General features: G+C 52.0%; 1 protein-coding gene and 1 long non-coding RNA gene across 3 annotated transcripts in view; one reads left to right on the forward strand and one right to left on the reverse strand.

Moving 5' to 3' along the window:
* Nucleotides 1-6,347: 6,347 nt before the first annotated feature.
* Nucleotides 6,348-10,308, reverse strand: LOC141578810 (uncharacterized). Its single transcript, XR_012509502.1, has 3 exons — nt 10,169-10,308; nt 9,108-9,250; nt 6,348-8,673 (listed from the first exon to the last, which is right to left on the reverse strand). It is a non-coding gene; the product is annotated as an uncharacterized LOC141578810 (long non-coding RNA).
* Nucleotides 10,189-15,468, forward strand: part of CPT1A (carnitine palmitoyltransferase 1A) — a 50,199-nt gene continuing 44,919 nt past the window's right edge. Inside the window, exon 1 of one of the 2 annotated variants that reach the window (XM_074371584.1) lies at nt 10,189-10,322. The gene's annotated coding sequence lies outside the window, so the exon portion shown is untranslated. Of the gene's footprint in view, nt 10,323-10,737; nt 10,758-15,468 lie in introns of those variants that run through there. The other variant, XM_045517951.2, reaches the window with a different exon arrangement.

Consider the following 15,468-nt stretch of genomic DNA (forward strand, 5'->3'; position numbering starts at 1 on the left):
AGTGAGCCCCCAGGCAATTTTAAAGCCTTTTGATTACGGTTCCTGTTTTTCCACAGTGAAGACACCTTAACTGCTAATTTAAAAGCTTAATAAAGGGGTGGCCTCAGCAGCCAGCCCTGGAAGCCGGCTCCCGCTCCAGCCCCTGCGGCCACCGGTTCTTTGTCCTTGTAGACGTAGGCGGATCCGCCGAGACGGCAGAGACAGAGGGCACCGGGCCGCGCAGACCCGCTCGCGCAGGGGCGCAGGGTGGGCGCGGGCCAGGCGCCCGGCCGGCCGGGTTCGGGCTCCGCGCCGGGGGGCACGCGCGCCGCCCTCGGCATTGGCCAGGGGGCGGTTTCACACCCCCGCGTCGCGCACGGCCCGACCCACCCGAAGTCTGACTCTGACCCTAAGCGCGCGGACCCGGCCGACCTGGACCCGCCGCGATCGCCCCGGGACACCCTGTCCCGCCCGCCGGCTGACCTGGGCCGACCCCGGGCGGGAGTCGGGGGAATTAGTCCGCCTCCCAGGCCTCCTCCCCCTCGAACCTCCAGCTCCTCCTCCTGCGTAAAGGAGGCGCCTCAGGGGACCCTTGGACGCAACAAGGGCGGTCGGTGGGCGCCGAGAGGAGGCGGCGGAGGGAGAGCCGAGGAAGCCGGGGAGGGGGTGGGCTTCCGGCGCCCACGCCCCACCCGCCAGCAGCACCTCCCCAGCCCGCAGGACCCGCGGCTGCGAGGGTGCCCGGGACCTCGACTCCCCGGGCCTGCGGCGGGCATCCAGGCGGGCATGGGAGGAGGCTGCAGCTTGGGGATCGTCCACCGAACTTCCAGCGAGAAAAACACAGATTCGAGGGAGCAGGCCAGTTGGGCGTTTTTCAACTGAAACTGCCTTCCTGCAACCGCCCGTCCGCCGCTCCCGCTCCGTCCGCCCCATCCCGTCGCATCCCCCCCACCTTTCCCGGGGCCTGTCACTTCCTCCTCCCACCCTACCCCGGCCCCCGAAATTCCCCGGCTCTTCCCTCCTCTCCTCTCCTCGAGGGCAAGTGACCTCAAGGAAACAATTAGCTTATCCGGCGGCCAGCAAGCGCCCGGCCAACTCCCCTCTTTCTGGTCCACAGAAGTTTTGGCCTCTTGGCTGAGCTCAAGCCCTGGGGCTTCAAAAACGGGACTCTGCCGCTGTTCCAGGTCGGGAGTGGGGCGGGGACACACTCGGACCTTAGAGAAGGCAGGCGTCCTGGAACCTGGCCCTGTGGGAGGCCCCCAGCGAGGCGTTATCAGTCTATTGGGGGTCATCTGGGGAGACTTCTTGGAGCTGATGGTGTCTGAGTTGGACTTTGAAGGCTAAGTGGGGATTTTTCAGGTGGGAAAGGAGACAGCTAACAGCTTGTATTTCAAGGTCAAGGTCAGAATGGGAGCTGCATCGCCAGGGTAACTGGGAACTGATGTGTGAAAGAGCTCTGGGCTTCCATCAAGTGATGAACGGATAAACAAAATGTGGCATGTTGGTACAAAGGGATATTATTCAGCCATAAAAAGGAATGAAACACTGACACTGGCTACAAGGCAGATGGACCTTGAGAACATTATGCTCAGTGAAAGATGTCAGACACAAAAGGCCACATATGGTAGGATTTTATTTATCTTAAACTTTCAGAATAGGCAAATCTATAGAGACAGACTGTGGATTAGTGGTTGCCAGGGGCTGGGGGTGTGGGAAGGGCACTGCTAATGGGGATGGGGTTTCTTTTAGGAGAGAATGTTGTGGGAAATGTTCTGGAACTATACCGTGGCTCCACAACCTTGTATATACACTTAAAGCCACCGAACTGTACACTTGGAAAAGATGGGTTTTGTGGTACACGTGAGTCATAGTTTAGTAGAGTTTTTAAAAGGGAGGAGAGCTGTGAACAGAGCCCCACGTGGATCCTCCTTGCCGCCCATTTGGCCACAGAGGAAATTTACCAGCTTTGGGCCTCACAGACGGGCGGGGTTGCAGCTGCGCCAGAACCCAGATGCCCTCTGAGCATCTTCTCTGGGGAGTCGGGACTGGGTCTGGCTTTCCCCATCTCTCCTTCAGACACCTGGCCCACGGCTGTGCACAAAGATGTGAGCAGAAAGGCACCCCCGGGCATTGGGCATCAGGAAGAGTAAACATATACAAGAAAAAGAATGAGGTCGGGCTCGAGAGGATGGCCGTGCCCTAGCTTTGGGTTGAGTCCCTGGGACGCACCCTGCCGAGTGAGGATCCTTGGCTTCGTGCAGGAAAGAATTGAAGAGCAAACCACAGTTGAGTAAAAGTAGATGTATTTAGAGAGATGTACAGGGCAGGGGAGGTTAAAGTAAAGATAGATACACACTCCACAGAGTGCCGGCCGTCCCCGGAATGCAGGAGGGAGAGAGGGACCAGGAGGGTGCGGGGCGGGGCAGTGCTGCTAGTTTTTATATGCTAACGAGTAGAGGATCATTCCAACTATTTTAGGGGAGAGAGGGAATTCCCCAGACTTGGGCCACCGCCCTTTCTTTGACCTTTCATGGTTAGCTTGGGAACTGTCTTGGTGCTAGTGGGTGTGCCCTTAACCATGCTAGTACAGTACAGTGTGTGTAAGGAAGCTCAAGGTCCTCTGGAGGTCGAATCTCCCGCCATCCGGGGCCTCCGGGTCTATGGGGGATCGACCTTTCCTCCACCTTGTTGCTAAGTGCTGCATGATTACTTTAATGGCTATGCCCTGCCCCCTTCTTTCCTGTCTCACACAGATGCACAGAGGCAGGGAGTGGGGTGAGGTTGAAACAGGAGGGAAGGGGACAGGGCACAAACATTCAAAGAATGACACAGCAATTGAGGATAAGACAAATTGTTTAGAACCAACTTGGCCCAAGATGGTGGAAGATTCAGCTTCCAGTAGGCCTTGAGCCTCATTATGTGCTCATTGTAATACATTAGCAAGCTAAATGACACACCCACAGGCACCAGGACAATTCCCAGGCTGGCCATAAAAGGCCAAAAGTGGGTGGGGCCTAACTCTGGGAAATTCCCCCCTTTCCCCCTCACTTGGCAGGGCCACATCCCAGGGCTGAGTCCCAGGGACTCGCCTGAGACATGGGATGTGCTCTCTTGTGCCCCATTTTCCTGCAACGAGGTCTTGAGTGGAAGGAGCTCAGAATCCATCGAGGCTTATAAGCACTGGTGGGGGTGGTCCTTCGGGGGCAGGTCTAGGAAGGTCTCATGGGCCTGCCTTGGAGACAGGGCCGGCTGCCTAAGTGTTCAGCCTGTGCAGTCACACAGAGCCAGCCCTCAGAAGGGCCCTGTGGTTGGTTTAATGCTCAGTTGTCACCGTCTTGAAATTCTTAATAGTTTTTGGACGAGAGTCTGCATTTTCACTTTGTGCTGTGCTGGGCAAATTGTGTAGCTAGGTCTGCCTGAGGCCACAGGATGCATCATAGGTGTTAAGATACAGAAGGTGACTTTAGGCGCAGGAAGGGCCAGATGGGAGGGGCACAAGGGAGCGAATCCTGCAGGGCCCTCCCACCATCCATCCACCCATCCATCCACTCATCCATCAGTGAATCATGCAGCTGCAGCTAACATTTCTGAGACCTGTGATGTATCAAGTGCTGGTTACAAGGTTTCCATCCTTTGAAGCTTATGGTCCATTAAATACTAGCCCCACCCACCCCATCCTAGGCCACATACACGCTGCTCCACTCCCTGGTTTTTGGTTTTGAGTTTTGCTTTGTTTTTGTTTTTTCTCACTTGCCCTTTCTTTCCACATGAAAGAGTATTTGCTTCTTGCCTGCCTGTCCCACCATAATGTGGACTCCTGAGGACAGAGTTTGGTCTAAAGTCTCTGTCACTGCTGAGTTCCAGTACCTAGAACAGTAGTGGCACCTTGGAGTCGCCCAGTACATATTTGCCGAAAGAATGAATGAATGAATGAATCTGGGTAAGACCAGGGCTGGATTTAGATCATTCAAAAGCCCTGCTTGCTGAAGGGATTATGGTAGCCTCCTCATATGTAATTAAAAAGAGATATACTTCAAATAAGTGGAAGAACGTTACTATATATAAACTAGATAAACAACAAGGACCTACCATATAACACAGGGAACAATATTCAATGTCTTGTAATAACATATAATGGAAACGAATCTGAAAAGAAAAAAATATATATATATGTATGTATATGTATAACTGAATCACTTCGCTGTACACCTAAAATTAACATTGTAAATCAACTATAGTTCAATAAAAATTTTAAAAAGACATTGAAAATAAAATAAAATAAGTGTAAGAAAATCCATCAAAATTCTCATGCTTCCCCTGAAGGCTATCTGCTGCTTTCTTTAACACAGAACATAACACACACACACACACACGCACACGCACACGCACACGCACACGCACACGCACATGCACATGCGCACGTGCATTTTCTTTTCTTTGTAGCCCTGCTTTGCTGGCACCTGAAGCTTGACTTCTCCTCCTGATGGTTAACTCAGCCCTAGGAAGCAAGCAAGTCAAATCATTTCTCTTGAAAAGGGCCCCTCTGTTGGGGATTTGGAAGGATCAGAATGAAGGTACCAGTGTGGCAGGGTGGGACCTGGGCTGGTGGCAGGGGCAGGTCAAGCCAAGAGACTTGGCACCTCATCTAGCTGGGAGGCAGGGACCAGATGGAAGGGAGCCAGGGAGGCATCTGAGGACAGGTCCCAGGGGAGGGGAGAACCCGGGGCAGGGGTGACTCAGGTTACAGAAGGAGAGGGTTCCCAGGCTTGGGGAGATGGGGCAGCAGTGAAACGCAGCAGAGGGTCCCAACAGGATGGGACGTGGGGAAGGGGCAGGTACAGGTGGTCACTGGTGAGCCCGGTGAGCTTATATATCTCTTCATCTGGCTGTTCACCAGCAGCCTTTATTATACCCTTTACTAAGCTGGTAAATGTAAGTAAGTGTTTCCCTGAGTTCTGGGAGCTGCTCTAACAGATCGGTCAAACCCAAGGAGGGGGTCTTTGGAACCTCTGATCTGGAGCAGGTGGATCAGAAGCACAAGTGATTACCTGGGCTTGCAACTGACAACTAAAGGCAGAGGGGGAGATGGTCTTGTGGGACTGAGCCCTCAACATGGGAAATCCAATGCTATCAGCGGTTTGGTGGTGTCAGAATCGAGGAGATTCTTGGACATCCTGCTGGTGTTGTGTTGGAGAATTGCTTGTTGGTGTAGGGAAATCTCCTACACATTGGGTGCCAGTGGTTTCAGACATGAAGTGTTTTGTGTGAGCAGTAAAGGAGACATGGGGAAGAAAAACACACAGTGGGAAGGAGCTAGGGTTTTCCCTGCACAAGAAGGTAGACAAAATCTGAGGTTTTCCTACATAAGTGAAAAACTAGCTAATATTCTTCAGGGCAATAAAACCATAACTTTGGGGAATACATTTTTTTTTTCAACTGACAGAAAACTTTCGCATTTCTGTTGGAAAAAACCTACCAGTTAACATGTGACTTCATAGGATCTGGGGCTTAGTCAAGACACAGTTCCCTGGAGAATGAGCTAATCCTTGGAAGGACCTATTAGTGAGCCAAGGAAAGGCCATTCTAGACAACCTTTTGCCTTATTTCCAAATTTTGGGATAATTTTTTCATGATTTATATGAGTCAGGAATTGATAAATTGGCTTTAGAAGATCCAAGACTGAAATTATTCACTACCATTGATGTGTGTGGGTTTGTAGCTGTCATCAGGTTTTCAAAGGGTCAATGACCCCGGCCAATCCCCAAAGTTTAAAAACTGTTGACTCAAAGTATTACCTCCCCATCTCCTTCTCCAAGCGGAAAGACTCAGCACCTTGACACAGAAGTCTGCTGTCAGGGCTCTCATTTGGATGTTCAAGCATCCGCTAAAATGCACTGTAGGATAGTCACCTCTTTCCCATCTCTGAGGTCCCAGCATCCAGGCATGTCAGTCAAGACACCCACTTCAAGGAGCATCCACTGAGACGTCCCCTGCTGTGTGCCCTGCAGGCTTCTCTGGTCACAGCAAGAAGCTCAGGTCCTGGCTGGAGCACACATGCTCCGGGTGGGCTCAGAGATGACTGGGATCTGAGGAGGTCATCATGGTGAACTTTGACCTATTCGGACCTTTCTAAACAGCTTTAAAGAGGTCCCATACTTATCTGAAGGGAACCCATAAGGATCAAAATGTGCATCTGTTTGCCCCTGGTTGGCAGCCCAGCAGATCTTGGCATTTCCTGTACTGAGAGACAAGCATCTGTTGAAGAAGTGAATGCACCCCAAGCTGATTGTAAGGGCAGCTGGGAATTGTGCCCATGCCTCTGAATAGTAAATGAGGAAATAAGTTATTAACTGTGCTGTTTACAGACAAAAGCTTTTATTTTATTTATTAAAAAATTTTTTTTATATTTTGGGGGGGGTGGACATAATTAGGTTTTTTAATTAATTTATTTTAACGGAGGTACTGGGGATTGTACCCAGGACCTCATGCATGCTAAGCACACGCTCTACCGAGCTATACCCTCACCCAAACCTCTAAATCTTTTTAAATTTTTGATTTTTAAAATCAAGGCCCAACCCACAGGTAGCAACGAGCATCAGTGCATAATCTTAAGCATACAGAGTGACGCATTTTCCCACGACCCAACCCGGGGCACCTCCACGCCTGCCACGGGCTCCTTCATGCATTTCTAGGTCAATAGCCATCACTGCTGTGAACATGTATCACTTCTGTTATTGAAATCATACTTATTTTTAATAAGTAAATAAGTGCATATATAATAAATAAGTCGTATTTACTTCCCTGTGTTTGACTTTCTTTTGCTTAACACAATAACTGTAAGACCCATCCACATTGTGCTTGTCTGTAGTTTATTCTTTTTTCTTGCTGCCTATTATTATTATACCATGTGGAGAAACCACAACTTATGTATCCCTTCTACTGCCGCTGGGCATCCGGGTTGTTTCTGGATTTTTGTCGAGTGAATCATCTGTAAATATTCCTGTACCAGTCTTTGCATGGACATGTATTGCCATTTCCCTTTTCTGTGTACCCAGGAGTAGGATTACTGGGTCACAGACCAAGCCCATTCAATTAAGAATACGTTATATGCATGACTGGAACATTATGATGTTAACACAGAAATTGACACATTGTAACTGACTATACTTCAATTGGAAAAAAAAAAAAGAATGCATTCCGAATGGCTCTGACTTCCTTTTGCCAGCACATGGTCTAACTGTGTTCGTTCAGTTTGCTTGTATTACTTCATTTTGTCCTCACCAAACCCCAGAGATGCTGGCTGAGCAAACATCACCATCCTGACATGGAACCGCCACTGTTTACTCATGGCCTACGGGGGCTCAAGGTTCAAGTTCAGAAGTGCAGAACTCTGAGATTATCAAATTGTTTCCTCTGGGAAATAGGAGTTGAGTTCCAAAAAAAAATCTTACACACTTTTGGATCAGAACCTGCTGGGAGCTGCCAGCAAGAAATGAGGCTGGCAAGAGAGTAGGACTCAGCTGTGCTCCTGGCAGACCAAGAAGGCTTTACAAGTTGTGTCTTACCATTTTCCTCTAGTTTAGGTTGGACAATGGCATTGCCATCATGTTTTTAAAAGGAATCTTTATCTTTTAGAGATTCATACTCAAGAACTTGTGGATGAAACAGATTTCTGGATTTGCTTTAAAGAATTCAGGTGGGGGGTGGGGTGGGCAGGAACACAGACAAACTACTCTGCCCTAGCTGATAATTACTGAACCTGGGTTTTGGTTATACAGTATATTACACTGTTTTTGTTAATTTTTAAAATATGTTTAAATTTTTCCATAAAAATATTTTTAGAAAAAAGAGGGAAATCTCGGAGTAATAAAAAATTACTTCTAAAATTTTTTTAAAATAAAGAATTTCTTACAGTCACAAGGCAGCTGCTACAGTATGTTCCATTCAAACTAGGGAAGAATTTGAAGGAAAAAATAGAGCTTGAGAAAGATCACTTTCTGAGGCAGACTGGAGTATTTTGACTCCGAGGAAACTCAGGATTGGACCCGACCCAGAGCTCCCCCGGGGACTCAGTTCCTCCTCTTTTTATTAATAGCCGATGCCGTGCTGCCCCGGGGAGCTGCAGTCCCAGGGAACAAAGTTAGAGGAGGGAATGAAGCGTCTCCGGCTAGGTTAGAGTTGCCGGCGGGGCAGGCGTGAACGGATTACCGCCGCCGAGAGATCCCAGCCACTGGGGCACAGGTGAGCGCAGGGTTGACAGCAGTCCCTGCCGCTTCCCCGCCGGGACTGCAGGTGGCAGAGGTGGCGCCGCGCAGGGAGGGGCTGCAAGGTCAAGGCCGCAGAGCTCTGGGAATTGACAGGGCCCAGGGCCAATCCCAGCGGAGCGCACGGCTGGGGCAAGGAGTGAAGGGGAAAGTGACCTTGAGGGCCGGGACCTGCAGACATCTGGGGTTCCAGGAAGAGGATAAAAGGGCATCTGAGGTGAGAGCGACAGTTCAACTTGCGAGGCACAAGACAGGGAGGCCTACAGGCAGGTAAAGGCCAGTATAGGTGCACGCAGCAGAGCCTGGGGCAGGTGTGCCCTGGCCCAGCCCACTTGCCCTCTTGGGCCAGGAAATCTTTGCGGTTCCGGGCCTGGGATCTCACGGTCCAGACAGGATCCAGCAGGGGAACTTCTTGCATCTGCAATTTCAACTTCAAAGAAATGCAAATTAAAATAAGAGACATCTCTCCACCATCCCTTTTAGGATGGTCAAGCTAGCGGTGATGAGCTCTTAGAGAGGAGGCCGGGCTCCCATGTGCGCACCGCAGTGGACGTTAGTAAGCTCTTCCAGAGGTAGTTTGGTAAGTGACACCAAAGTGGCCCCCAAATGCCTCATGTGCCTGTCCTTTGATCTGTTTGTCTGCTTCACTTCTAGCAATCTACAGAGAGATAAAGGAGCTCAAAGACGCACACTGACGGCCAGTGCAGATATATTTATGCCTGCAGTGGTGCAAGAGGAAAGCCAACGTATTCATGGGGTACATTCAATACTGTGAAAGATTCCGCCATCTCTGTGCCTTGACAGGGGACTCCATCCATGACACAAACCGAGTGAAAACAAAGGAAGGTTACAAACAGCACATACCCTATGACTTTATTCAAAACAGCCTGGAGAGCGGGCGCCAAGTAGTTCCCTGCAGCAGCTGTAGTGGTGGGGGCTGGTGAGGGCGTGAATAAGAAGGGACTTTCATTTTCTCTTCTAAACCCTTATGCAGTGACGACCAAACGCTGCAGACGGAAAGACAGGCAGGCACAGATTTCTCATAGCCAAAAGGAATGGTTGACTTTTAGGGAAGCCAAGTATTTGTTCATAAAACTGGTTCTTTTATGGAGCACTTGCTGTATGCAGGACCACCAGCAGGGGCCTGAGGAACATTTCGGGCAAAGATAGGGAAGCGGCCGCTCATTCTGCGCGAGGTGAGGAGCCCCCTGAAATAGCTGCAGGTGACAGCTGCCCTAGGCTCAGAACCTGGGATCAGCCGGTGCGAGGTCAGTGATCGGTTCGAGGGTATATGGGTCACTCTGTCCCTACCTCCAGTCATTCTTTCCTGGCCTGGAACCTATGCTATGCTTTAGGCGCCAGAATAGTTTCCTAAATCTTACCAAATCCCTGCAAGGGAGGAACTTCATGCCAGTTACGTGAGGAGGAGGCTCAGAAATGTCACCGGATTTCGCATTACCCCATTGGCCCTGCAAGCCACCACTGCCTCTAGATCGTCTATCGGCTGTCACTCCGGATAAGGTCCGATTTGGGGCTTGGGCTCTGGAGTCAGACCCGGGCCCAAAGTCGGATCCATCTTCTTAGCTGTGCGGCCGTGGGCAGGTTAGTGATCCTTTCTCCGACCCGGGCTAGGATTAGCTATTTATAGGGGCGCCGTAGGTATTATATAGGGCAATGTCTATAAAGGGCGAGCATGAGCTAGGCACTGTGCTAAGTGCTTTTATGAGCATAGCCCTAATCAGTTGGCCCATTTTTCAGGTGAGGAAACAGGCTGGCAGGGCGAGAAATCTCGCCCTCCGCTTTGTGCTGGCAGAGGCCGAGGTGGCGTGCCTCGGTTTCTCATCTGGCACGCTCCCCAGGGCGCCCCGCCCTGCCCCATCCAGGTCCCGCCCCCGGCCCGCCGCGCGCGGGGAGTCACCGCCCACCCAGGCCGCAGCCCCGGGCGCCTCAGCCAATCCGCCGAGACCGGCGTCGGGTCCATTCTGCCTCGCCTGCGGCCCTGCAGCTCCCGGCGCTCGCTTGCTGCTCGCTCACTCCGCAGCCACCGCCGCTGTCGCCGCGCTTCTGTCCGCCGACTCGGTAAGGCCCGGCAGAGGCCGCGCGCCGCGGGGAGGGCGGGCTGCGGCGGGGCCCAGGGCGGGGGGTGGCGGAGATTGCCGGGGCCCGGACTGAGGCGGGGGGTGGGAAGCCCCCGCCTGTACCGGGGCGCGGAGGGGAACCCTTAGCCCACTCTCGGACTCAGTTCGTAGAGAGCCAGAAGCTGGAGTAGGGCAGGTCTCCTCACCCCCTGCAGTGGATTAGATCTGAGGGTCTGACCTGGGGTCGGTCTGCATGCCGGCAGGTCCGGTGCGGCTGCGGGAGGGATGCTCAACCCTTAGGACTTGGCAGGACGCTTCCGGTCTGGGGCCAGTAGGGCCACGGGCTCCCTTCCCTTTCTCATCTCACCCTCACTTTCCAGGAGTGGGTTGATTGGGTCTGGTGGGTCCGCCGGAGGATCAGTCGGCCTGCCGTCAGGTACGGTGCGGGAGCTGGAGGGATGCTCAGCCCTCCGGACTTGGCAGGGCGCCGCCGATCCTTTCTTGATCCCACCCCGTTCCCTCCCCTTCGGAGGGTGGATTGGGTTCGGGGGACCGTCCCGGAGTCGCGGGCCGGTCCCAAGCGGAAGCCGGGGGAGGGGGGCGCTCGGGACTCAGCGGGGGACCGCGGACCGCCCCACCCAACTGTCGGCGCCCGCCCCCGCAGTGCAGCCGTTTGGACACGCCCTTGGCGCGGGGACTCCCGGCGCTGTCCGCGCTTCCTCGGTGGATGCGAAAGGGGGTGCCGGGTCCGGGTCCCCGCTTGTGAGAGTCCTCCATCCTCCCGTGCAGCGCGGGGTCTAGGGCAGGTGGGCACAGAGTCAGCCCAAGGTCGCGCCGGGAGTGGGAGCAGTTTTGCCAGGGGTGGGAGGGTGTGGGGTCGTCACGTGATCAGGGCGAACTTGGCCCGAGAGACCGGTCGGCAGGGTCAGGGCGGTGGAGCAGCCCCCGCTCCCAGCCCCGATTCTGGCAGCCCCTAACCCCAACTCTGGGCGAGCCGACCGTCAGTTCCTTTCGTTTTGTTTCGAAAGGCGGTGGGTCAGCGTCTTTATAATATAAATCGGTGGCTGGCTTTCCTTAAAGCCGAAGGGAACAAAGATGATCTTACACTTATTTAACTCTGAGAGTTAAAAATCCCTAGTAATTAGGAGAAATTTAATATTCCCAACTCAGAACTGACTTTCGGTTCCTCTGTTCCATGTGGTATTAAAATATTGAAGGATAGATTTTACTAGGAAACTGGTAACTTTGTAAGTTACCTAATAAAGTGACAATCAGTTTAATCTTTTGAAATGTGTATCTTGTTATACCATTTCTCACTGGCATCCGGTTTCTGGTCATTCCAGATATTCAAGCATTTTTATTCTAAACCACAAACCAAATAAATAAAAAATGGCCGAACTCACTGGTCTTTTTTTTTTTTTTTAAATGGCAGCAAGCATCACCCCCACCTCCAAATTATTTGAGGTGACTCTTAGTGTGGTGTAAATATGAGGGCATTAATGCTGATGATAATGTTATCGTTGAGGCGAGGGAGTGTTTAGTGGTTCTGCCTCTGCGTGCCCAAGGCGCCTTTTATCATGTAAATAACCGGTTTTCTTACCAAGATGTGTTGCTGGACCTGACCTTGCACATTGAACTCCATCTGAACAGCTGTTGGAATCAGAAAATGGGCCATCTTAAGGAGTGCACATACTTTGTATCAGAGCAGCAGAAATTGGCGTCAAGCACAGGCCAAAATAACCTTTCGAGTTTGTACTGAAAACAAGCGGCCTAACCCAGAGTTGAAGGGAAGAAACCTGGCATCGCTGTCGCCCTTGGCCCGGGGCCCCAGCCCCGTGGTCACCGAGCGGTCAAACCTGGGTCTGCGGGGAGTCCTGGGGCGAGGGCCCGGGCTTACGCAACTCTGGCCCCAAGTGCGCATTCATGGAAACACCCTTAATTTCCCCTTGGGCTTCGCAACGCGCCCCTTCCGAAGGCGCTCCGGGCTCGCGGGGTGCACTGCCGCGTTTCTGGCGTGGGTTGCCTTCGGGCACACTAAGCTCTTAAGTGTCCCCAAGGCTGATCACGCAGGGCTCGGCCTTCCCACCGAGAGGCGCTGCGTTTTGCCCGCTGTCGCCGGGGTGGCAGCGCGGGGGACGCGCGCCAGCTCCCTCCGGAAGGTCTCTGCGGGCTTGGCGGGTGGAACAGGATCTGAGCGCCTGGGACGCGCCAGGCCGGGGGCGGGGCTCGCGCTAACCTTTCCCCTACTTTTCTCAGCCGTCACGTGACGCTCGGGGGCGGGGCGGGGCGCGCCGACCGCAGTTGCTGGCGGGGCGGGCGACGACGTGTTCGCAGCGAGCAATTAGGGACGCAGCCTGCGGTCTGCAGCCGCGGGGAGGTGGGAGGCGGAAACGCGTGCCCGCTCGGCCCCGGGCCGGTTCTGCACTTTGTTACGAGTGCATTTTTCCCTTTGTTGGAAAAAATGTTTAGTCACTCTGCATGGTTATCATTGGCAGAGCAGAGTTCTGTTGCCGGTGGAAGCCTGCACTTTGAATTCCGGAAAAATTGCTGCTTTTAAGAATAGAATTGTTGTTCAAGCTGGTCTGTTTCCAGTGTTTCCGAGATTCTGTCTCGGACTTTAAGCAGGCTTCTACTTCCTTCGAATGTCTCGAGCCCCTCTTGAGTTTTTCCTGCGAGGATTTTTCTGTTTTTTAAAGATAAATAATAGGGGGAGGATATAGCTCAAGTGTTAGCGCGCGTGCTTAGTATACACAAGGTCCTGGGTTCAATCCCCAGTACCTCCTCTAAAAATAAGTTAAACCAAATTACCCCCCCCAAAAGAAAAAATTTTTAAAAGAGGTATTATAAGCACAAGATGAAGGGGTGCGAGTGGAAATTCAGTGCAGGCAGCGCCCCTCTCCAGAAGGCACCGCTGTTAAGTTTCTTTGACGACTGTAGAGATAGTCCCGGCTGCACGGGGCATTTAAAAAAAATCTACTTAACATAAGGAGGAATATTTTCTGCTTGTTGATTTCTGATATCTTGTTGCCTTTTGTGAACTTCACCTTTTACCCCAAACAAATACTAGGTGGACATTGGGTTCCCAGCAGGCCTTGGGCTAAGGCCAGCTTGACCTTCTTGGGTAAGTTAACCCGGAGCCGCAGTTCTGAGGAATGCCTTTTATGGTTTTTTTTTTTTTTTTTTTTGCGTTGTTGGGTGTTTTTTATGTCCAGGAATGTTATGGGAAGTTAATAATTGAAAGAAATAGATTGTGCTGGGTGAGGTGACCTCTCAGGGTAGAGGGTAGGGTTTTGGCCACCATGGAGGGCTGGGAAGTTGGGTAGCTAGCTACTGCTCAGCTTCTGAAGGATTATTGGCTGATTGTTGGGCACCGAGTTCTTGAGGTAAAAAGGAAAGGACTCTAACATACCTTCCATGTGGTGGTTCACCTACCCACCCCAGGAACCGGAGGGCATCTTGGAGCCTTCCCAGCTGTCCCCTGAGCCCCACGAGCTGCTTCTGCTTCCTGAGAGGCGCTTGAACTCGCCTTCCTCCCCGTTTCCATGACCCACAGCAGGCATTCAGTTGTATGTTGAACAAGCGACAGAATGGTTGAGCCCCTTTCTCCCCTAGATTGCAGTGTGGCAAGGGGCCTTTGGGGCAGGGGACATTGGTGTGAGGGAAGCAAGGGCAGGTGCACCTGTTGGGTCCCCCCTCGGTGGACCTTGCTTCACGTTGTTACTGTGGTCCGGGACTGTTGCACTGGAGACCAGCAACTCTTTCCTTCCACATGTGAAGGGGTCAGCACCCCCACCTTCCCCGCAGAATACTGGCTCCGGGTACCTGACACACACACAGCATTCAGCACGTTGTGTTATGTTGTGTTACGATGCCCTGGCAGGGAGTAAGCTCCTTGAGGCCGGGGACACTGAGTTTCTAAGAAATTGAGCTAGGGGTTAATCCCCTTTCTTTAGAAACACCCCCCCCATTAAAAAAGTAATACATGTTTGTATTAAAAGCAGACACAAAACAACCTTTCCTTTAAGAAATTGTCATATGCTGTAACTCAAGCTTTACTTTTTATGAAATAATTCTTCATTGATAAAATTATACATTTATCACTGATTTCCCATGTCAGCTCCTCTGAGCCTTAAAAAGATTAAATACACGGAGTTTTGGGTTCTTTTTACTTTTGCAAGCACACACTGCTGTGCAGAGTGAGGTATAGTAAGGGGCGCAGAAAGTAAATCAGGAATGCTGCTGAAAAATGTCAAAGATGTTTGGACCAGGGTATCAAACACTGGCTGGGGGCAGTAGAAAGAGGATGGAAATTTACATGGAAATGCACATTCTTGGGGGACTGCTGGGAAGGTGCAAAGAGTGTGTTCCTGCAGTGGAGACCTAGTGTGGTATCAGGCCCATCTCTTGCTCTCTTTGGGTTCATGTGAGGGAAGGGTAATATGCATACTTATATGCCAGGAAACAGATCTTGTGAATGGCGATGACATTTGCTCCAGACCACACACACACACACACACACACACACACACACACACACACCCTTCTGAGTAAGTGGCAGAGCTGGAATTTTAACCTGAATTTGTGTTCCCTGAAGCGTGTACTCCTTCCCTTTAACCAGCTGCTCCCCAGACCACCGTGCAGGCAGAGGCCCGGGTGTTGGCACTACCCCCACCCCGGGGCCCACTGGACATGACACTGAATCAGCCGTGCGTGTTTCTGGGTTTCCATTCCTCATCAGTAAAGTGGTGCCTCTGACAGCTGTCCTTTGCCTCACAGGGGTTTTATGAGTATCCAGTAAGAAGCCAGATGTGAGAGTAGCTTTGAGGGTGTGAGATGAATAGAGCTTCCGGCAAACAATACCATGACTGCAGGCAGGATTTACAGGAACGGCTGCGTTCTGCAGTCTCCCAGATTGGAACATGTGGTTTAAGTTCAGTTGCATTTCTGGGTGCAAGCACCTGCATGGGGAATAGGGGCACCACTCCCCCAGTTTTAGGGACAGTTGTGGGAACCACACTCTGGTGGGGGCTAGAGGTCTGGGGACTGCTCTTGGGCGGATGCCTGCCTTCCCCAACTGTCTTTGGTCAGGATGTCGGCCAGGTTGGAGGGGGTCCTTCTGGGTGGGCATCCAGAGAAAACGCTTGAAT

Source organism: Camelus bactrianus, chromosome 10 (assembly GCF_048773025.1).
Source record: "Camelus bactrianus isolate YW-2024 breed Bactrian camel chromosome 10, ASM4877302v1, whole genome shotgun sequence".
In the NCBI taxonomy this organism is placed as follows: Eukaryota; Metazoa; Chordata; class Mammalia; order Artiodactyla; family Camelidae; genus Camelus; species Camelus bactrianus.